The 24,666-nt window shown below is 38.9% G+C and overlaps 2 pseudogenes; one reads left to right on the top strand and one right to left on the bottom strand.

Moving 5' to 3' along the window:
* Positions 1 to 294: 294 nt before the first annotated feature.
* Positions 295 to 24,666, bottom strand: part of LOC116812611 (probable C-mannosyltransferase DPY19L2) — a 49,509-nt pseudogene continuing 25,137 nt past the window's right edge.
* LOC116812610 (E3 ubiquitin-protein ligase ZNRF2-like) lies at positions 13,286 to 14,579 on the top strand (annotated as a pseudogene).

Genomic DNA, 24,666 nt, shown 5'->3' on the forward strand with positions numbered 1-24,666 from the left:
ATAAAAAATATGAAATTTTGTGTTAAAAGGCCATCATTTGTTCTTTCTTTTCACTGACTTACACATTTAATACATGATTTTATTCTCAATCTAAAGCTTACAAGCCAGAGGTAAGGCTAAAACCCCTCATGGACACACGCACAAACACGACTGCTGTCACACCAAACGCAGTCACTTCCCAGAGGTAGTCATGATATTAATTTTGTGCTGACCCTTCTAGATATTTTTCTATCCACTTATGTGTTACTGGCTCATTGATCAAGGACAATTTGTGACATGATTAAACACGCTTTATTTTTCTTCCCACCGTCTCTTCAGAACGTGTGGTAGGATAATCATCTCTTGCCACTAGATGAAGAATAGGGCCTTTCTGGAGGCTCTATGGTCAGTCATAGGTGAGGGACACTTCCACATTTTCTTCCTTGTAAGACAGAGGGTCCATTTGGAAATTCTGAATATCCAATGTAAGGTACACAACAAACCGTCCTATAGCAGAGGGGAAAAACCTGAGCCTAAATATGATCAAAACTATAGATCAGTGGTTTTCAGTGTTGGTTGCATACTGGGATCATCTGAGGTAGTTTAAAAAACTCCTGTGTCTCAGTTCCCGCCCCCACCCCCGGCCCGAGTCTCTGGTATAATTGCTCTTGGATTTGCCTGGGCTTCAGGGATATTTATTTATTTATTTTATTTTTTTGAGACCCAGTCTCACTCTGTTGCCCAGGCTGGAGTGCAGAGACGTGATCCCAGCTCACTGCAACCTCTGCCTCCCGGGTTCAAGTGAGTCTCCTGCCTCAGCCTCCTGAGTAGCTGGGACTACAGGCACCCGCCAACACACCTGGCTAATTTTTGTGTTTTTAGTAGAGTCAGGGTTTCACCATGTTGGCCAGGCTTGTCTGGAACTCCTGACCTCAGGTGATCCGCCTGCCTCGGCCTCCCGAAGTGCTGGGATTACAGCTGTGAGCCACCGCGCCCGGCCAGCTTCAGGGTTTTTAAGAGCTCCCCAGATAATTATTGTGGGCTACCTTTGAGAATCACTGCTCCGGATTTAACACCCAATTTATAGAAAATACAGGGGAAAGGACAGAAGAACAGCATGGAGTGCACTAAGCAATAGCCACACTGGGACACGCTATAGGACAAACACTCAGTTTCTTTATAAAAAGTTGTGAGAAAAAAAGGTGAGGAGGAGAGAGGAACCTACAGGTTAAAAGTGACTTACAAGAATTACTAATTGCAATGTGTAAAGAGATCTTTTTGGATCTTCTGGTGAACAAAGAAAACATATGAAAAGTTTTGCACATCAAACAGGAATATTTGAACATTCAGTAGATATTTGATATTAAGGATTGTTTTTAATTTTGAGGCTGTAATAATGTGGGTTTTTTAAATTTTAATTTTTTAAACTTTTATTTTAGGTTCACCGGTACATGTGCAGGTTTGTTATACAGGTAAACTCGTGTTATGGGGGTTTGTTGTACAGACTGTTTTATCACCCAGGTACTAAGCCTAGTACTGAATAGTTATTTTTTTCTGCTCCTCTCCCTCCTCTCTACCTGAGGCCTCGGGTAGGCCTCAGTGTCCGTTGTTTTATTTTTAAAACAGTTTTTCTCTTTCAGAGACATGTTGAAATAACCGAATGAAATATCTCCAGATTATATATCTGAGATTTACATGAAAAGAAGCCTATGAGAGGGAGGAGTGGGTGAGGGTGTAGATTAAAAAAAATGATTGGCCATGAGTTGATAATTGTTGAAGCTGGGCAATGGGTACATAGGGAACTCGGTATTCTATTTCCTCTATTTTTGTATGCCTAAACGTTTCCAAAATAAGTTTTTCTGGAATGCTCAGTCCAAGATATTAACAATTTAGTCCTTAAAGATAGAACATCTTTTTCCCCCTACAGAGTGCAGTTCTTGGCCGTCCGCTTTTGGGGAGCCAGGTGTGACCATCTGTCCTGCTCCTTGCCCATCCCCACCACCTCTCCCTTGCTGAGCGTTGCTTCCCAAGGCCAAGGCCAGAGGGCGGAGGAGACATGAGGGCATGAGACCATTAGACAGCTCTCATCTACTGGGTGGCCTTGGGCTCCCACCCTGGCTGGTTTTACAGCTGGCTTTTCCTGGGTTTGGTCACTTTGCTTGTGTTATGAATCAATTCTGTTCTCCCAAAAGACTTTTTTTTTTTTTTTTTTTGACAGAGTCTCGCTCTGTTGCCCAGGCTGGAGTGCAGTAGCATGATCTCAGCTCACTGTAGCCTCTGCCTCTCAGGTTCAAGCAATTCTTCTGCCTCAGCGTCCTGAGTACCTGGAATTACCTGCCACCATGCCTAGATAATTTTTTGTATTTGTAGTAGAGATGGGGTTCACCATGTTGGCCAGGCTGGTCTCGAACTCCTGACCTCAGGTGATCCACCCGCCTTGGCCTCTCAAAATGCTGGGATTATAGGCGTAAACCACTGCATGGTGGCTTATGCCTGTAATCCCCAATACTTTGGGAGGCCAAGGCGGGTGGATCACAAGATCAGGAGTTCGAGACCAGCCTGGCCAACATGGTGAAACCCCATCTCTACTAAAAATACAAAAATTTAGCTGAGCATGGTGGCACATGCCTGTAATCCCAGCTACTCAGGAGGCTGAGGCAGGAGAACTGCTTGAACCCGGGAGGCAGAGGTTGCAGTGAGCCAAGATCGCACCACAGCACTCCAGCCTGGGCGACAGAGCAAGACTCCATCTCAAAAAAAAATAAAGTACTTCTACCCTATGAAACCTGTGTCATAACATATTAAATATTTTGCTCCCAAGAGCTAGTAGTCAGAATCTCTCTCTTTTTCATTGCCATATCCTCAGCATCTAACAGAGCATGGACATGGTATGTATCAATATTTTGTTGAATGTATCCATCGTATTTGAAATAAGCTTCTATGAGCTCTTTTTTTTTAATTTCATGACCACATTTATTTAACCACACTGTCATACTAGGGTGCACTAGAGATTTAAATGGTAGGAAGACAGAACAGGAGATGCAAAAGATTAGAAAGGGCAAGAAGCACTTTGATTTATCAATACATGAGCACCGTCCCCAGCACCCTGTCCCCCAACACCCCTTTAATGAAACGCTGGATTTGGTGGTGTGATATAGCACACACCGGTGGACTATGTTTCATTGGGCTGAATTAGTAAGTTAATGTCTATTTTGAATTCAGCATTTTGCATTACTGAACAGATAGCATGACATAACAGAAAGAAGTGAAGCGAGCAAGTGGCAGTGTCTTAACTGTGTCCCTGCTGTCAGGCCTGAGGCCTCTTTCATTGTTGTTAAGGGGAGTGCAATGCATAAAGTTTCAGTTAGGCAAGATGAATAAGTTCTAGAGATCTGCTATACAACATTGTGTTAATACTGTATTTTACACTTAAAAATCTGTTAAGAGGGCAGATCTCATGTTACTTATTCTTACCACAATAAAAAAGTTGAATATATGTTATATATATAAAATATATAGAAGTTTTTATAAAACATAATTTTATAATTAATAAAATATAAATTAACATATATGTGAGGTTTTAGAGGGAGACAGACATAGAATGGGAAATCCAGCTTCATCATGTAGTAAATGTGGAATGTGGATAAGTTAACTTTCTCTAAATTTAAATTTCGTAACTTGTATGGTGAGGCTACCACCACCCACAAAAAATGTTTAGTGGGAATAAATCAGATAATGTGCATGACGTGATTCAACTCAACAAGTACAGTACTTCCTTTTCTCTACAGAATATATGTATATTTATATATTTACCAAAAATAAGGCAAGAGATTTCATGTTTGAAATTCTAGCTATTTAAACATTTCGATCAGCATGATTAAAATATCAACTTATAACACAGGGGTCTTTAAAATATTGTAAAGTCATAAGTAGTACACAATTATATATTGTTTTGATGAGTATATTTCCTTGTTCCTCTATAACCCCTTCTATTTCATAAAAATTGCTTTCTAGAAAACAAACCTCTCCATGGTTGAAAAAGCAGCACAGTGCTCTAATAAGACCTCCTAGTTGAGTCCCACTGTAAAAAATAATAATAATAACAGAGTATACAATCAAAATTCATATAAAATATAGTGAGTTTTTCACAAAATTAACTCAGAATTTACAACCATAGTTTACATCATATTTAAAACATAATAGTACTAAACCATACCCATGTGGTTGATGTTGAAATCCTGAATGTACAATTCTAAAAAGTGTACACATAATCTCAATTCTATAATTTATTATAGCTAAAATACTTTCTAACTAAAATACATAAGGTGTAAACATAACTTGTTTTTTTTTTTTTTGAGACAGGGTCTTGCTCTGTAGCCCAGGCTGGAGTGCAGTGGTGAAATCTCAGCTCACTGCAACATCGGCCTCCTGGGTTCCAACGATTCTCCTGCCTCAGGTTCCTGAGTAGTGGGATTACAGGCGTATGCCACCATGCCCGGCTAATTGTTTTACTTTTAGTAGAGATGGAGTTTCACCATGTTGGCCAAGCTGGTCTCAAACTCCTGACCTTGTGATCCGCCCACCTCAGCCTCCCAAAGTGCTGGGATTACAGGTGTGAGCCACCACGCCCCACCACGTAAAATAACTTTTAAGAAACAGGCTAGCACTTTAGAGTCTAGATCACATCCTTTGAATACCCTGAATAAAGGCAAATTTTTATCTTTTGAAATTGGATTTAAGGGATTGAGAGATGAAGACAAGATTCTAACAGTTTCATGTAGCATGAACTTAGAACTCTCTAAACTACTGCAAATATTCTTTACTTGAGTTCCAGAGAAGCAATAATGCAGAATACAAAAATCAGATGAAAGATAAAAACCATTTCTTTTGTTGTTGTCTTTTTGTTTTTTTGTTTGTTTGAGAAGGAGTCTCGTTCTGTCACGCAGGCTGGAGTGCAGTGGCGCGATCTCGGCTCACTGCAACCTCCGTCTCCCCGGTTCAAGTTGATTCTTCCGCCTCAGCCTCCCGAGTAGCTGGGATTACAGATGCCTGCCACCATGCCCGGCTAACTTTTTTTTTTTTGTATTTTTTTTTGTATTTTGTATTTTTGTATGGGGTTTCACCATGTTAGCCAGGATGGTCTCGATCTTCTGACCTCATGATCCGCCCGCCTTGGCCTCCCAAAGTGCTGGGATTACAGGCATGAGCCACTGCGCCTGGCCCAAATACAGAACGTTTTTTAAAAAAATAGAACATGTTTAAACCTGCCCAAACAATCTCCAAGCAATCCTTTTCCCTCAAAATACTTTAATGAGCTTATATTTTTCTATATGACATATAGAAAAGTGCATAAAATTTCTAACTTATAGAACTACTGTAAAGGGAATGTCCATGTAGTCACCATATAATTAATTGAAATAGAGAAGTGATTATACTGAGTCTTCATTTGCCAGCCTCCAAGATAAGAATCAGCTACTGACCTGATTTTTGAGATTATCAACGTAACTCTTTCTATACACATCTCAAACTATTATTTACTTTAATCTGTTTTTAAACAATAAACAAATGGAAGAATGCAGTATTTTTTAAAATTTTGTACCTGGATTCACTCATTCAAAACTATATTTGTTAGATTCAACCATGTTGTGTGTAGCTGTATAATTCATTCATTCTCATTATTGTATACTGTTCCACCATGTTAATAAACCAAAATGTATTCATTTCTCTGTTAATGGATATTTGGGTTCGTTTCCAGTTTGAAGCTCTTGCAAATAATGCTACTATATTATTGTATGTACTTCCTAGTACACATGTGCAAGACTTTTTTGGGAATATATACTTTATATTAGAATTGCTGAGTTACAAGGTATCTATCTATACCTTCAACTTTACCAGATAATGTACACTGTTTACCAAAATAGTTGTACCAATTTATATGTCCACCTGGGGTGTATGAAAGCTCCTTTATCAATCTATTAGATGTGAGTTGGTATTTCACTATGGTTTGAATTTGTACTTTCTTTACGACTAATGATGGTGGTCAACTTTACATATGTTTATTGACCATTTGGTGTTCTTCTGGGAAGTATCAGTTCATAAACATTTTGTCCATTTTTCTATCAGGTTGTCTTTCTTCTTTGTCTTTATCTTCCCACTCTAATATAAACTTCACAAGGACAGAGATTTCTGTTCTGTATTCCAAGCACCTAGAACAGTGTTCCTGGTCACAACAGGCTTTCAATAAATATTTATCAAATTAATGAATGGAATTTCTGGATAGTAGATGGGGTATATACTTTGTAAATACCTTCACTCACTTTCAGGTTTTTTTTATCCTACAGTTCTTTTGAGGAACTGAAGTTCTTTTCACCAAATTCATCAGTTTCTCTTCATGGCTGGATTTTTGTATCTTGTTTGAGAAATCATTTCTTATTCCAAGTGACTTTTTCTGCATTATATGCTGAACACTGTTATAAATTTGCCTTTCATATTTGAGTGTTTAATCCAGCTTGGATTTATTATTTATATAGTTCCAAGTTCTCTTTGTTCCATATGATCTCTCAATTATTCCAGCACTATTTATTAAAATGCCTGTCCTTACCCACCAGTCTGTGATACCCACTCTTCCATATATCAAATGCCTTTAAATGTACATTTCTGCTTCTGGGCTCTACTCTATTTCAGTTATCTATTTGTCTATTCCTGTGCCAATATCATAGCATCTTTTTATATTAGCTTTATAATATAGCAACAATTGATAGTGCAAATCCTCCTTTTTCAAGAATATCTTGACTGTATTTGGCCCTTTGCATTTCTGAATAACTTTTTTTTTTTTTTTTTTTTTTTTTGAGACGGAGTCTTGCTCTGTCGCCCAGGCTGGAGTGCAGTGGTGCAATCTCGGCTCACTGCAAGCTCCGCCTCCCGGGTTCACGCCATTCTCCTGCCTCAGCCTCTCCGAGTAGCTGGGACTACAGGCGCCCGCCACTACGCCCGGCTAATTTTTTTGTATTTTTAGTAGAGACGGAGTTTCACCGTGGTCTCGATCTCCTGACCTCGTGATCCGCCCGCCTCGGCCTCCCAGAGCGCTGGGATTACAAGCGTGAGCCACCGCGCCCGGCCCTGAATAACTTTTAAATCAGCTCATCAAAGTCAACAAAAAATATGTTGGAATTTTGACTGGTAGAGCATTGAATCTATAAATCTTTTTAATATCAAGTCTTCAATCAATGAATGTGGAATATCTCTCCACTTAGATTTTCCCAGACATATCTCAGGAATGTTTTAATCATTTTCCCATGGCTGTCATATATATCTTTTGTTGGATTTATTCTGAGGAATGTCATGCTTTTAATGCTATTCTAAATAGCATCCTTTCAAAATTTCATTTTCTATTTGATCCTAAAGTATAAAATTTATAATTTTGAATTTTAATATTAATGTTTACATCTAGTAACATTGTACATTTTCTTATTAATTTTCTTATTGCAAATACTGTATCCATAAACTTGTAAAATTTTTCTAGATCTATGATGTAATCTACTTTTAAGAACACGTTTCTTTTTTTTTTTTTCAAGTTTTCCAATCCTTATACTTATTACTACTTTTCTTTTTATGTACTGTGCTGGATAGTATCCCTGGCACAATACTGACTATGTCACTAGTTTTCATTGATTCTATGCTAGTCTTCTTTACGCTGAAAACTTCCTAAAACAAAGAGTGTGTATATTTACTAATCTCTATATTGACATAAGCCCTATGAAAACTCAACAAATATTTGTTGAAAGAGTAAAGCTATTAATTAATTTTAATTTTAATTTTAAATGTTTTGCATGACAAGAATAACATTGTAAAGAAATCTGATGATTCAGCTAGGAATATGCTCCACTGAAAGAAACAGAAAACCTAACAAAAGTGGCTTACACAATATGGATGTTGTTTATTATATCATTCAACAAGAAAATGAAAGATAAGTATCTGTTGGCATTGGTTCAGCAGCAGAAGGATGGTAGGCCAGATATATCTGCTATTTTTATGGCCTTTCCCTTATGGTCACAAGATGACTGCTGCAGTTCTGGGCATGACATCCTAGTGTAATAAAAGCAGGAAGAAACAGAGAAGGGGCAGCTAAGTCTGTCCTTTTGTGAGAAAGGCAGATACTTTCCTAGATGTAACCAAAACTGACTTCACCTTAGTTTTCATTGAAAAAACTCGCTCATTTGGCTATCTCAGGGAGCAATTAAGTGTGGGAGCAAAACACATGACCGTTGAAATTAATTTCAACTTACCACCTGAGACCGGCCTCACTGCTTCTTCATGGTGGTACTCTTATCAAGATAGGCAGACTAGCAGATGTAAGTGCCTGCCACATGTGATACACAGTTTTTCCTACTGCTTGCTTAATTTCATCCTTAGAGAATACAATTAGAAATAAGCTGCTGTTACTGCTAACCAAAGATCTCCTCCAATGTTTCATTAATTTTACATATGAACTAGGAGATATTCCATTAAAGCCTTTGTTAGGAAATCTTAATTAGTTAAAAAAAAATCCTTACAGGATAAAAGGGATGCCTTTGAGATAGAATTTTAGTGACATCTCCAGTTTCTGGTTACATGATATTGGTTAAGCTTCTGAAAAAATCAAATAAATCCACAAACTTTCCTGATATGAATCTAATCTCGTTAATTTTCCTTTTCATTCAATCAAAAAATATCAGCCAGTCTGTATAAGCCCACTGAAAGGTCTCTTAATTCAGTAGTAGTCTTACCTCAGGTATGCTCCATACATGAAGAACAATCCCATCATTAGTCCATTTAAAATAAAGACTACACCAACATAAAAGCAAGCAGGATCTCCTAATCCTTTGAAAAGATACAGATAATCAGTGTTTAATGAATATATGACTCGAAAGCAATTGGAAATAATTATCTCAGTGCTTTGCAATCAATAGCTCATGAATTTGCTGAAAGCATTTGCTTTCCAGATTGCTGCTGTGTTTAATTCTTTACCCTTATAAGAGTTTGTGTGTGTGTGTGTGTATGCAGACACATATGTATGTATGTGTGTGTATATATACACATACACATATGTAAGCTCACCCTTAATGATGTATTATATAGTTACACTTTATACTTTTTATAATTGCATTTGTACTTTCCTCTAATGAATTACCATTATACTGTAATGATTTGTTGGGGATTCACATTTATTTAGGTGATGCTGCTAGTGTTCAGTGTCTGGAACTGTCTGTAGAACCACTTAATGAATACAAAAGAAAATCCATTGCATTATTTTTATCTTTTGCTAGGCTCTAGGAAGAGTTAAGATATGGTTTTGACCTCAGGGTACAGCTTTAGTCTATACAAAATGATCCAGTCATTTGATCCATTATTATGTATAGCTAGAATCTTAGTATATTCCATGTAGAAGATCGTGTGTATGTGTGGCAATATGTACTTTACAATCATCCCACATTTTTCTCAGAACAAGTTTATGATATTAGCTGGTATAAAAATACTTTTCATATGATTAAGAAAACAGAACATAGAATATTCAACTTGTCAAAGGTTAGTTCACTTTAACTGGCTGGAGCCAAGGTCTGAAGGCTGGCCTTCTGATTCCCCCTGTCTCTCTGGTCACTCCTTTCAATCAGTTCCAGTAACTTCTCTTGTTTTATGTACCACTCTTTAATACTGGACCACCTTAGGTTCTGTCATATGCCCCCTTCATTTCTCCATCTGCACATTCTCCATAAAGAAATTCTTCCACATACATGGCTCCAATGATCTATATACAGATGACTCCAACTCTACATTGAATCCAGAACTTTCTCCTTATTCTTATACCCTGATAGCCACTTGATGTCCCCACTCTAAGGTCTTTCAAGTACCTCAAATTCATGCATACACAATGAAACATAACAATACAAACCTGCTGCTGTTCAAATGTTTCCTACCATTCAAAGGAGCTCAGTTACTTAAGCTAGAAACCAAACTGTGTTTCACATGATTCTTCACTCACCTTCCCCTCTCTTACCAAACAATCACCAAGTCTTGTCCATTCTACTTCCAAAATCTCTCTCACACCCAGGCATTTCCATATTATCTTTCCTGCAATCACTTGCTGAGAACATAATAGTCTCCTACCTGGCCTCCCTGAACCTACTTTTGTCCCTTTACTAATATTCTTTCCATACCATTGACTAAACAATGTTTTAAAATGAAACTCTGTTAAAATTCTTCAATGGATAAAGTGTAAAATCCTTCACCAGTGCACGCCTTTCATGATCTGATCCTTGCTTATATTCCCAGCACCATTTCACATCATTTTTCTTCTCTATCGCTTCCAGGAATTCTAGCCTTCTTTCAGTTCTCTCTTGCTTCAGGATATTTGAATATGTTATTCCCTATTCTTAAAATACTTATCCTCTCTTACTCCCAATGTCGGTAATCTTATTTTCTTATTTGTAATATCCATCACAGTTGTAACTGCTAACGGCCCCCTTACAGCATAAACTCTATGAGGGTAAGGCCCCATGTCTAGCTGGTTCATCTCTGTGTCCCAAGTGCCAAACAATAACTTATCACTTATTGGGAATGTAACTAATACCATACTTAGGTGATCATTTTCACCACTCAGACAGGGTCACACCTAGCTGATTGAATCATTGCAAAGTATCTCATTTTATGAAGCATTTTCTCCAATCCTTTACATTGTACACAAAAAAGTATAATTGCCCCTCAAACATCCTCATCAATTCTATTTTTACTGAGGGAATCAGTAAAAAATGTAAAGAAAATAGATTTAGTTTATATTCCAAGAGTTGAATGTTGTTACAAACAAGTCTAAAAATTTATTCATAAAATATAATAAGTCATGTTGTTAAGAATTTGAAGAAATGCAGAAAAAACAACAGTGTTAGTGTTATAAAAAGAGATACATGTGGCTCTCAACAAGAGTCTCAGGGGACAGCACCATATTTGAATTATAAAAGTGCTGAAATGCAAACATCTTAAATGCAAGTGACCACTATGTATCCTGGAAAGCTGTTAGATGATTCCAAAAGTGGTTCTTTGACAAAGAAACCAATGTAGAAGATAAATAGGAAGAGTTTTATTAATACTACTCATGGACTATGAGCATATATAAAAAAGTAATGTTTCTAAATCAATCTATTATTGCATATCCGATTTTCAAATATGTATGCATAATTAAATTTATACATTAGCTATTACAGATAGATATTTGACTATTTAATCTATCCTCAAAATTTATACGTTGAAGCTACTCCAAAAAACATCTTTCTGTTATCTTCACATTCTGAAATAGAAGACTAACTTATAGTCAAGATTGCCTTACAATGGGATATGTTAATACTCAAATTCCAAAATTTATACTCAAATTTGTAAGTACACAGCCTTCTCAGAAAACTACTTTAAAATGTAAAATACTCATTGAACTGAGTCAGTTCTAATTTGTTTTAAATCAACAACAGTATTTTACAATAATTCTTAATATTATTCAATCAATATTATTAAGTGTTTACGAATGTTTACAAATGACAACATTTTTGGAAGAAACATGCCTTCACAGCTTTGAACTTCATTAAGAGGTTCTATTCTGGTGACATTCCAGCAGGTCTTAGTTGCTAGTCCAAATAAATTCATTATTCCCATGGATGTGCGATACCAGGAGGCTATGATTACCTTTAAAAAGATACAAACAAAGAGATAATGGAGGAAAATATATTCTCTTCATAATAATAATCTTTCCAAAATACCATTTTGTGATGGTTGCCTTAGACATTATAAACTCAGAAAAATTTATTTAGATCATTTCACTTAGGAATCAGTCACTTCAAAATTATACATTATGCCTCTATATAGAAAAATATTATATATGTGGTAACCAATTCTGTAATATAAATAATAGTAAGTCAATATAAAAGTATATAATTAAAATATGGTGATTAATAGAAAAATACAAAGATTTATAGAAACATTTCATAATTCACTTCATTTAGATCCTTGAATTTATTCCTTCATAAAATATATAAAATATATTATAAAAACTGGAACAGAATGGAATAATAGCACCTGTGCCCATTACAATTTTAACCAAGCAGAAGATTTAATTGACCAATTGTTTCCAATCCGCAAGCTATTTTTAAAAGTTCAAAGACAAAGAAAAAATAACAACAGAAAAAAATTTCCAACAGAATGTTCATGTCTCAGAGGTTTTTTAATAATAACACTATACATTCTGGAAAACTAATGTGAAATCACCGGGGGGGATAAGTCAAAAAATAAAGAGTTGAAAAGAGAAAGTAAGCATCTCTTAGAGCTAACCATTTTTAATATTTTGGTGATTGGCCAGGTGCGGTGGCTCACGCCTGTAATCCCAGCACTTTGGGAGGCCAAGGCGGGCGGACCACGAGGTCAGGAGTTCGCGACCAGCCTGGCCAACATGGTGAAACCCCATCTCTATTAAAAATACAAAAATTAGCTAGGCGTGGTGGCAGGCGCCTGTGATGCCAGCTACTCAGGAAGTTGAGGCAGGAGAATCACTTGAGATCGGAAGGCAGAGGCTGCAGTGAGCCAAGATCACACGACTGCTCTCTTGCCTGGGCAACAAGAGCGAAACTCCATCTCAAAAAAAAAAAAAAAAATGTTGGTGATTATCTTTCCAGTCCTCCCCCTAGGCATTTAAAACATGAAATTAGAGTTACTCAATACTACCTAATGAGATCACATTATCAATGTTAATGTAATATACATCACTAAACATCAGAAACATCTTTCCACGTTTCAGAAGTGTAGTTTTATTATGCAGGTTGACATAATAGGAAAAGCATAGCTTTGATGTCAGAATTGAACTCAAATTCTGACTCTGCAAGTTATAGTTTCCATGGTCTCAAGTAATCCTTAAACGGCTGTCAATCACTTCACCTCTCAAATGAGTTTAATAATAACCATTCTACAAGAGAAGTGAGATAAGCACTCACATGTACAGTCATATATGTCCTAAGTACAGTGCTGGCACATAGTATGCAGTGAATGCTTTTACCTTTTTAAAACATTCTGTTCTAAACTTACATTTTTATTTGTAAATGAGAACTTAATCCCCTGTGAAATTAATCTCGCAGGGGGAGCGAAGCGACGGTTGCCGGGAAGCGCGCGCCACCCCTTTTCTCCCTCCCATTCTTCGTCCTCCCCTCCCGCTCCACCCGTTTTTCCTCTTTCTCCATTAATAACAGCTGGGTGGCTAGGGGAGGAGGGAAGGTGGCCCCGGCGGAGTCTGGGCGGGCGCCTCCCACTCAGCCGCCAGTCGCCATGGGAGCCGGAGGATGGCGGAGGTAGCAGCGGCCGCCCGAGAGGAGGCGGTGCCGAGGCCCGGGGCGCCAAGCGCGGCGGCAGAAAACGGCAGCGGCCCGTCGTGGCGCACCAGAACCGAAACCAGCCGCAGTTACACGGCCACCTGAGCCGCCCCTTCCTGCTGGAGCCAGCGAGGGGTGCCTGCAGCCGGGACACCTTCCTCTCCGCGTCTCCTCGTCTCCCGCGCCCGCGTCAGGCAGCCAGCTTTGCCCACCGCCCCGAGAGGAGCGCGCCGGGCGCCGACTGCCTCTCGGGGCGCCGGGCGGCGGCCCTGGACGTGCGCGGGCCTCTCTGGGCTGGCTGCGGCGCCTCGGCCCTGCCCTCTAGCTCCTGCGTTCGCTCCTGGCCTCTAGGCCCTCGGGGCGCAGCGCGCGGACGGGTACGGGGCAGGGCGGCCATGAGCGCCAAGCAGAGCGGCTTGGCCGCCGCTAACGGCGCACGCGCGCGTACTCGGGCTCGGATCTACCTTCCAGTAGCGGCGGACCAGGACCAGGGCCGGGGGCCGGGAGTCAGGGGACGCCGCCGCCGCTGCTGCCGCCGCGGGGAGGTTCCTGGCTCAGGTGCCCAGCGCGCACCAGCCCAGCGCCTGGGGCGGCGCCGCGGCGGCCCCGGCAACCTCGCGCAGCTGTTTCCTCGGGGGGTGCGTGGCGTCGGGGGCCCGCGCGGCGCAGTCCTCCGTCAGCATCCCGAACAGCAGCAGCGGCCCCTACGGCTCGCAGGACTCGGTGCACAGCAGCCCTGAGGATGGCGGCGGCCGGTGGGCGGGAGCCCCGGCGGGCCGCGCCTGGTGATCGGCTTCTTACTAGCTCACCTCTCACCGCACATGTTTGGAGGTACGGACCCCTCTCCACGCGCCCGCGCTGGGTCCTCCCGCGGCTGCACGTGGGGCGTGGCCGCCGGCTATTTTTATCCTTCTCCTTTTCTCCTTCGGCCGGGGCTCCGGGGGCTGCTTCCCGGCCCAGCCCGCGCGGGTCTCCATCCTGGGAAGAAACCAGGCACTTAACACCTGCGGTGTCGCTACCGCGTAGACACGTGGTTTTGTTTTTAAACATCGTGAGCACGCGCACATCAGCGGCTGCCCAGTAGAGATAGTCTATTTTCCAGTGAGTTGACTGGAGCAGATGTTGTTTTACAGCAAACCCACGAAACAGCCCTTGTGGTTGTGGCTTTTAGTACCAGGAAGTCAGGAGGAGACCCGTTGCTAAATGTAGTTCTATCTGGAGACTCGAGTGGGGAACAATTTTTAAAAGCCAAAAGTCAAAGGGTCTCAAATGGACTCTGAGTTACCATCTTTGGACCGACTTTTAATATAAAGCTGTAATCCTTAAATCTGTGTCAGTAGTCCTACTTACTATGTCACTTTAATTGAATGAATGCGTTAATGAAAAGTTTGTTTTTAAACCTCACTAAACTGCTACTTAAGATCACAGTTAATGTGAGTCCTGCTTAATTTGGAAAGCATTTAAAAAATGGAAAAGTTTCTTAAGGAAGTAAAAATTTTGCACATCTGCCTACAAGGTACAGTAATTGGCTAGGTTCTTTTGAAGAGCAGTGTTGACTAGAGTTAAGGAAAAGTCAGTTGTGAAAAATGGACATTTTTAATAGCAAAATGATGTGCTTTACTATAGAAACAGGAGGAACGGTGCGTTATCCTGGGGAAAATGAATTCTTCTTCAGTTATGTTTTATGCTGATCTACTTTATTGCAAAACACTAATAGTAAATGAATCAAGACCACCTCCCCTCCCCGCTTTATGAAAATAAATAGAAGTATAGAAGATAAGCATTCCCATTTCATCGCATTATGTATCTGATATTAGAAGAATTCGCAACTGAGCACAGATGAGCAGCGAAAACACCGTCCCCTACATTTTTGTGCCTCTTTTACTTATATATTTGTAAACGTAGAAACTTTGAGTGGAGGCTTAGTAAAGTGGAATACGTAGTAATTTATCTGTTCTGATGTTCTGTACTATCAGCATACACGCCAGCATAAATTAAAAATAGGAATGTCATGTTTCGTTTTTCCCATCTTTTTAGTAACGCTTTGTACATTCAATATGGAACGACGCTTGACTTTTAATTAGCTACCTTGTTTTAAAGTAATGTTTGCTTCTTAAAAATATTCATCCCTTTTAAAATTGGGCCATTTTTAAACGTCATTTGCTTTTGAGTAAAAGAACTGTACTGGTGTCTTTAAAGTGATTTGATCACAACTAACCCAGCAGTTGAAGTTGCTGTAGTCCGCACTGAAGAATATAAAAGGCAGTTTCTGAGAATTGGTGATTAGTGCGAGAATGAAGGGCAAACTGGTTTTTAATATTTATCTTTATCTTTTTAAAGTGAAAATTTGCATTTAGCGGTTATCAAAAGATGAATATTTAAGTTTACTAAAGAAGGGTACGAGACCACGGTGAAACCCCGTCTCTACTAAAAATACAAAAAATTAGCCGGGCGTGGTGGCGGGCGCCTGTAGTCCCAGCTACTCGGAGAGGCTGAGGCAGGAGAATGGCGTGAACCCGGGAGGCGGAGCTTGCAGTGAGCCGAGATTGCGCCACTGCACTCCAGCCTGGGCGACAGAGCGAGACTCCATCACAAAAAAACAAAAAAAGGAAAGGTGAGTAGGAAAAGCCTTGTCAAGTTAATAGTTAATATTTATTTAATATGCTGATTTTTAAAAATTCATTTTCTAAGAGCTGATAATTCCCTTTGAGAAACGTTGTATTTCTATGGGTTTATTTTGTTAAGTAAATGCATTCCATTCAGAGCAAGGGACATTTGAGCCCCATGCTGTTCTAGTAAATGAGTAAGTAAAAATACCTAGTTGCTTAAGGTTGGAGATAAAGCATTTATCTTTTTTCTTATCTAAGTTCTAGATTTGTGCACTCATTATAGTTCTTTTAGTGCTGTTGGGGTTGGGTGACTGGGGCCTAGTAGTACAGTGACACTTTCTGAGGAACTTATAGCAGCCTTTCTCACTCGGCTTTCTGGAGAGAATTGTGCCGTAGTGTGCAATGAATTTTAACTTTTAGCACCAGTCCATTTAGGACGGTTTTAGTTATGTATCATTCTTAGAACTATTGAGAAAACAGTCACTGAAATAATTTCCTGTGTTTGGTGATTCAGATGAGGAGCCTCAGTTGAGAATTGCTGGAAAGGGATCAGAGAAATTACCTGTTCTTATTATATGACAGGATCAGATGAAAGTGCCACATCCTGAAATCTCTGTTGAGACAGGGAGATGAAGTACACTTATGTAAAAACCCATCTTTTTTTAAAAAAAATTTTTATTTTATTTTATTGTTATTATACTTTAAGTTTTAGGGTACATGTGCACAACGTGCAGATTTGTTACATATGTATACATGTGCCATGTTGGTGTGCTGCACCCATTAACTCGTCATTCAGCATTAGGTATATCTGCTAATGCTATCCCTCCCCCCATCCCCCACCCCACAACAGTCCCCGGTGTGTGATGTTCCCCTTCCTGTGTCCATGTGTTCTCATTGTTCAGTTCCCACCTATGAGTGAGAACATGCGGTGTTTGGTTTTTTGTCCTTGATAGTTTACTGAGAATGATGATTTCCAGCTTCATCCATGTCCCTACAAAGGACATGAACTCATCATTTTTTATGGCTGCATAGTATTCCATGGTGTATATGTGCCACATTTTCTTAATCCAGTCTATCGTTGTTGGACATTTAGGTTGGTTCCAAGTCTTTGCTATTGTGAATAGTGCCGCTATAAACATACATGTGCATGTGTCTTTATAGCAGCATGATTTATAATCCTTTGGGTATATACCCAGTAATGGGATGGCTGGGTCAAATGGTATTTCTAGTTCTAGATCCCTGAGGAATCGCCACACTGACTTCCACAATGGTTGAACTAGTTTGCAGTCCCACCAACAGTGTAAAAGTGTTCCTATTTCTCCACATCCTCTCCAGCACCTGTTGTTTCCTGACTTTTTGATGATCGCCATTCTAACTGGTGTGAGATGGTATCTCATTGTGGTTTTGATTTGCATTTCTCTGATGGCCAGTGATGATGAGCATTTTTTCATGTGTTTTTTGGCTGCATAAATGTCTTATTTTGAGAAGTGTCTGTTCATATCCTTCGCCCACTTTTTGATGGGGTTGTTTGTTTTTTTCTGGTAAATTTGTTTGAGTTCATTGTAGATTCTGGATATTAGCCCTTTGTCAGATGAGTAGGTGGCAAAAATTTTCTCCCATTCTGTAGGTTGCCTGTTCACCCTGATGGTAGTTTCTTTTGCTGTGCAGAAGCTCTTTAGTTTAATTAGATCCCATTTGTCAATTTTGGCTTTTGTTGCCATTGCTTTTGGTGTTTTAGACATGAAGTCCTTGCCCATGCCTATATCCTGAATGGTATTGCCTAGGTTTTCTTCTAGGGTGTAAAAACCCATCTTAGTGGCATTGCCTTACTGAGATTTTTACCTATATTTTAGTGGACGGGTTATTAGGAAAACGATAGAAGCATGTTTCTCATCATCTTGAGATTTAGGGAGCTAGATGAAGAATCTTATAATTTAAAAAGTTAGACTTGACTGTACTTCACATTTACTTAATTTTTTAGTATCTGTTACAGCATTATTGTGTTTATTCAGTTACACGTTGTATAAATGGTTATATACAAATAACTCCATCTGAAAATTGATAAAAGGATTATTTCAGAATTAATGAAAAGTTCATATTGTTTTTTGTAAAACTATTGTTTTAATTGTTGTTTATATTATTAACGTCTCTTAATAAGAAAATGTGGTACTAATAAGATTCAAAATTATTCTCTTGTGAGCTGTCATGTAATTTATAGAAAATGAAAAACGGTCCCTCCTTTTATTTTTAACACTTGAGAGTCTAGCAAGTGGAATTGTTAGCAGTTCCCTCATAATGAATTGCCATATTGAACTAGGAAGTTTTCTGTGTTGGTTTTATGTTTTGCTGTCTTTTGGACATCTATTTTGGCTATATACACTCTTATTCTCTCTAGAGAACTGGAAGAAAAATGCCTAATCCAGATATTTCAGTGTGTAGAAATTTCCTAGAATTGAGTTGCCGGACATCAGAATATGATTATATAGGAGTTTTTAGGTGAAGTAAATCTTGTCCTTGTTACTCTTTTCAGACTGGGGAGTGTTAAAGTGAACAGACTCTTTCTTGACTACTGCTAGTGTTGTCCATCACCTTTGTTTTAAAACAGGTCTTAAGCGTATTTCCTAATATTTAAAAATCTTGATGGTATCTTAGGGTTTGTTTGGCTTTAATTTATGTCTACGTTTTTTTTCCACTATCAAGTAGCTATTGTTCATAAGAGCATAATATGAGTGGTAAAATAGCCTTTAATGATGCAGCAAGGACGGGGTAGATGAATTGGGCTGTAGAAATATACCAACACATGGAGATTATTTCCAGAGAAATCGTGTGGGCTTCTATAATGTATCCTTCAGTCCGGAAGTGAAAATGTAAAATGACTTAATCTAAGACAACCAGTGGTGTTGGGTTGCTTTTGGCCTCCTGGTTTTCTTGAGCTTTTTTGGGTGTGGCTTTCTCATGAGTATTTCAGTAGTCTGATTGTGATTCAGGTGCCTTGTTACTTGTGAAACATGTTTTCTTATATTGAAGGAGTGTGGGTTATCTCTTAAAACTGAATATGTTGAATAAGACCTGTATTTCTAGGAAGATTTCTCTTAATTTTTAAGGCAGATGTGAAGTTTTATGGTATTAGGTTATCTTCATCAATTAACCATTATGGAATTGGTCTCAGTTATCACTTCTTACCAATATCAAGTGCCAAAATGTTTGAATTTGGGATATTGTAATTAATCTACTTCCTATTCCTGAATGTTATTTTGTGCCATTGAAGGCTTTTACGGGGAGTGGCAGAAGAGGAATGTTTTCCTCTAAGAAAAATGAGCCTTCTAACCACAACCCCCGCCACTCCTGAAGTAATAAGAATTTTGGTGGTTATTGTTTCTCACTTGTAATTTCATACCTTCGTGTTGTATGTTTTGCTGTGTGTAAGTGTGGCCTGTGTCATGGAAGTTTCTGCTTTGGGAATTTTTTGGAACTATTCTTGACTGCAAGGTGGGGAGGATTGGTGAGTTGCACAGGGCATCACCTGATCTGAGAGCAGCGTGACCTAAGAACCTGGTATTTTGATGCTTTGCTGGCTGGTGCAGTGCCCGAGGGAGTAAGAGCCCTGTTGTTGTAAGGTAGTGTCTTACTCCCTCAGGCACATCTCCAGCAAGTCTCTTGCTCTCCTCCAATTTGATTGCTTTGCCTGGTGACCAGTAAGTAAGTTCTTCTGATTGCCAGATATCATTAATTAGATATCAACTTTTAAACTATTTATTATTATTTGGGTTTGTAAGGAGAATTGCCCTAATATTAAACTTATTACATGTACTATTATGTACAATTGGATATATTGGCAAATGTGTTAAAAGAGAGTGTAGGAACTGCTTTATGTAGCAAATTACTTCCTAAGTTTTACCTTATGTAAATATTCTTAACTATTGTTTATTTTAAATGTTAGTCTGTGTTTTAATTTTGCACATACATGACATTTGTTTAGAAATTGGACAAAACATAGGCCTTTTTGTGAACAAAGGGTTCAGAAATACCTTAGGTTCTGATTTTATTCATTTTCTTTTTTTAATTTTATTCATTTTCTAAGCTGCTTATTCACAAATGACTACAAATTTAGTGGTTCTAAGCAACACATTTATTACCTCGCAACTTCTATGGGTCAAGAGGCTGGGTACAACTTAGCTGTGTCCTCTGTAAGACTGCAGTCAAAGTGTAGGCCAGGGCGGGGTTGTTATCTGGAGACTCAACTGGGTAGAGGTCTGCCCCCAGACTTCCTTGGGTTATTGGCTGAATTCATTTCCTTGTGTCTGTTCGGTTCAGAGCAGCTTGATTCTTCAAAGTCAGCAAAGGAAGAGAGTCTGTCAAAGGTGAACTGGTGCTATGTTCTTACATAATCGTCTACATGTAATCACATACGACCCATTGCCTTTGCTGTATTTCATTGATTAGAAGCAAGTCATAGGTCCAGTTCATGTTCAAGGGAAGGGAATTATACAAAGGTTTAAACACCAGAAAGTGTAGGAATCAAGAATAGTCACATCAGTTCTGTCTGCCACATGGATTATAGACTTAGATTGACAACTGAACATGTAACTTTTTTTTTAAACTCAGTTTTTATTTACTTTTAAAAAGTTGTACTAATGCATATGGTAAGTATAGTATTTATAAACATGAATTGAGCCCCTTTTAGGGGCTGGGCATTGTAGATATTCAGGGTTCAAATGTGGGGCTTCTTTATGCACTGCTCAACTCTCCACTGAATTTGAGAGATGGATATATGTGATCATTACACAGTGCAACAAATTCAGTGATAGAACTGTTAACAAAATGCTTAGTGAAGTATCTTTGTCTAGGCTAGTCAAAAAATGCTTCACAGAGGAGGATACATTTGAACTGTATTTTGAAGGATTTAGAAGTTTTATGGAGAGAGGGCACTATAGACTAGAGAAAAATCCACAAAAGCTTGGGTTTTGATAGGGCATACTGAAAAGTTAAATATGTCTGGGTTGTAGGGTGCATAGAGGAATGATGAGAACCTGAAGCTAGAAAAATAGAAAGTGGAGCCAGTTGAAGGATTTTATAGTGCTGTAGGTTTGTTTTATCTAATGAAGTTTGAAAGCAGGGGGAGTATCATAATTAGGCCATTGGGCACAATTAACACTCATAGTTTACATGGATGGCGACCTTCTCTAGTGGTGCAGACTCCAGGCTGTATGCAGCAACCCTGATCAGGATTCAGTTCTTAAGGAGGAGAGTGTGATAGCAGGAGAATAAGTTAGGATTCTTTTAAAATGTAACTGATAGAAGATGCCTACGTTGAAAACATGGCATTGGTGAGAGAGAAGAAAAGTTAGATTTGATTGAGGTTTCTAAGGTAGAACTGATAGAATTGAGAACCTGGGTACATAATGATGTCTTTAACCAGTACTAAAGATGAAAAGAACAAGTTTTAGGAAATGATAATGGGTTCCTTTTAGGCCTGTTAAATTTGAGTGGCTATAGGATTTCCATCTGGATAGAAGTATCCTTTAAGTGGTTGGAAACATGAGTCTCTAATTCAGGATATTACAAAAAACTGAGAAATCAATTTGCAGGTTATAAATGAATCCCGAAAGTGAATAAGATTACTAAGGGATGAATATAGATTGACGAAGGACAAGGATGGAATCCAGAGGAGCAAGTGTTTTAAGAGACAGGCAGAGGAAGAGGCCAGCAGTTAGAATTCAACCAGAGGGAAAAGAAGTTTTTTAAAACCTTTTTTTTAAATTATAAAAATAATACCTGTTCACTAGAGAAAAACTAACATACAGAAAAGCGGTGGCTCACGCCTGTAATCCCAGCACTTTGGGAGGCCGAGGCGGGCAGATCACGAGGTCAGGAGATCTAGACCATCCTGGCTAACACGGTGAAACCCCATCTCTACTAAAAATACAAAAAAGTAGCCAGGCGTGGTGATGGGCGCCTGCAGTCCCAGCTACTCGGGAGGCTGAGGCAGGAGAATGGCGTGAACCTGGGAGGCGAAGCTTGCAGTGAGCAGAGATTGCACCACTGCACTCCAGCCTGACAGACAGAGTGAGACTCCATCTAAAAAAAAAAAAAAAAAAATTCGCAAATCGCTTGTAATCTTACCACTAGAAATAACCAGAAAAAAGTGTTAATGTCTTTTATTTATGTATTTGTTTTAGACACAAAATTTGGAACATTCATTTTTATATTGTTTTGATTTTAACCTTTCTGATGTTCTAATACAAAGTTTTAAAGCTACACATTTTCCTCCAAGAATTCCTTTACCTGAATCCCACTGATTTTGAAGTGTTCTTGTTAACATTCAGTGAAAAATGTATTTTAATTTCCCATATGATTTCTTCTTGATCCATGGGTTACATATTCTTTGATAAGGTGCTCTTTCCATTTCCACCAGTTTCTAACATCACATTAAAATTTTTTATAACATGATTTTAAATTATTACCCAGTATTCCAAAAATCACTCAAATATTTATTGAGGACCCACTCTTCCGGACACTATTCTGGGGATACAGCAGTGAAGAAATAAGATAAAAATCCCTGCTTTTAAGGGCCTTATTGTTCTATTTTGGAGAGATAGTAAACAAACAAGTAAAATACATAGTATGTTAGGGCATTGAGTGTAATGGAAAAAAATGGAGTGCAAAGGCTGATAGAGATTATGGGGTGGACGCCTATCTATAGTTGCTATTTTAAATCGGGTTTTAAGGATGACCTCACTGACAAGGTGACAATTCAAGCAGAAAGTGAAGGAGCAAGCCATGAGGATGAGGATCTCTGGGGGAAAAACATATTCAGGCACAGGGAGCAGTAACTGTAAAGGCCCTGAGGCATGAGTGTACCTGATACGTAGGTTTACTATAGCTGGAGTGCAGAGGGCTGTAGAAGATGAGAGCATAATGGGGTGGCATGAGGTTGGGACAGAATCATAAACTGCCTCATAACCACTGACCTGTGGTTTCTGACTTTTGTTTTAAAGAGGGATGGGGAGACACTGGAGTATTTTTGTGCAGAGGATTGACATAATCTGACTTGGGTTTTAAAGGATTACTCTGGCTATTGTGTGAGGTGGCAAGAGTCAGCAAGGAGGCAAAAATCCAGATGAAAGATAACAGTGGCTTGGACTAGGGCGGCAGTGCTGGAGGTGCTAAGCGGTGGCCAGATTCTGGATATCCCGTGTTTTGAAGATAGAGCCACCTGGATTAGATGTGGAGGTATGAGAGACAATGAAGAGTCTAGGATTTATTTGGTTGTTCCTTACGGTTGAGCATTTAGTTTGTTTGCAGTTTGTTACAGTTATAATAAAATACTGTTGCTGTGAACACCCTGGTAAGCAAATTTTTACAGTGTTTTTTTCTTTTTGGATGGAGTCTCGCTCTGTCGCCTAGGCTAGAGTGCAGTAGTGCGATCTTGACTCACTGCAACCTCTGCCTCCCAGGTTCAAGCGATTCTTGTGCCCTAGCCTCCCAAGTAGCTGTGATTACAGGTGTGCATCACCATGCCTGACTAATTTTTGTATTTTTAGTAGAGACTGGGTTTCGCCATTTTGGCCAGGGTAGTCTCGAACTCTTGGCCTCAAGTGATTTGCCCACCTCAGCCTCCCAAAGTGCTGGGATTACAGGTGTGAGTGCCCGGCCAGTTCTTAGAAATTTATCAGCGACATGGGATTGCCAGAAACAAAGATATGCTTTTGTTCAAGGCATTTGATCTTTATTGCCAAATTGCTCATTAGAAATGGAAACAGCTTCTAGCAAGGTATAGTCTTTAGGACTATGTAAAATTTTTTAACCAATAAAAACTTGTGAGGTTTTTGATATTTATAAGTGCAGCTTGGTAGATATATTTCGAGTAATATCACCTGTCAGGGTCATTATTTCATTCAGGGCTCTTTTTTTTTTTTTTTTTTTTAGCAACGAAAAGATTTAGTGTGTCAGAAAATTATAGGTGTATTCAGTCATTTGAATTTCATAGGTTCTGACCATGTGGAATATCCTAATTTTTGCTTGAATTGCGATTAGTGTGTAATAGTTCTTTAATTTACCTATTTATATATGAGCTGAGGAAAAAAAAGAACAAAGAAGCCATATATACATAATGGGTTATTTATTATGTATAGTATGTTTCAGAGAGCCAGTGCTCAGTTGAACAATACATTTTGCTATTTTTGTTGGTTTTTAATTTTTTCTACTGTTACTTCTATTCTGTTCTTTCTCATTTTGTAAAGTTAATTTTGTTCTTTATCCTAGCTTCTTAGTTCTTTTATTTTTTATTTATAATTTTTTAATGATAAAAGTGTTCAAGGCTGTGTTTACTTCTCATTACATGTAGTCGCTTCCCATAGCTTTGGATACTTACCATTTTCATTATCATTGAGTACACATTTTTTTTCTTTTAAAAGTCAGTTCTATCGAGGAATAATCATGTTAACTGCATTTTGATATTTTCTTTTACTTGGAAGTTATTTTAAAGCGTGGCTTTATTGTGGTTATCCTTACTACTACCCTATTGTTACTTCTAGTGTTAATTAAGAAAGATTGCACCGTGGCTGGGCCCTATGGCTCACGACTGTAATCCCAGCACTTTGCGAGGCCGAGGTGGGTGGATCATCTGAGGTCAGGAGTTCGAGGCCAGCCTGGCCAACATAGTGAAACCCCATCTCTACTAAAAATACAAAAATCAGCCAGGC

Source organism: Hylobates moloch, unplaced genomic scaffold (assembly GCF_009828535.3).
Source record: "Hylobates moloch isolate HMO894 unplaced genomic scaffold, HMol_V3 SCAFFOLD_1, whole genome shotgun sequence".
Taxonomy (NCBI): domain Eukaryota; kingdom Metazoa; phylum Chordata; class Mammalia; order Primates; family Hylobatidae; genus Hylobates; species Hylobates moloch.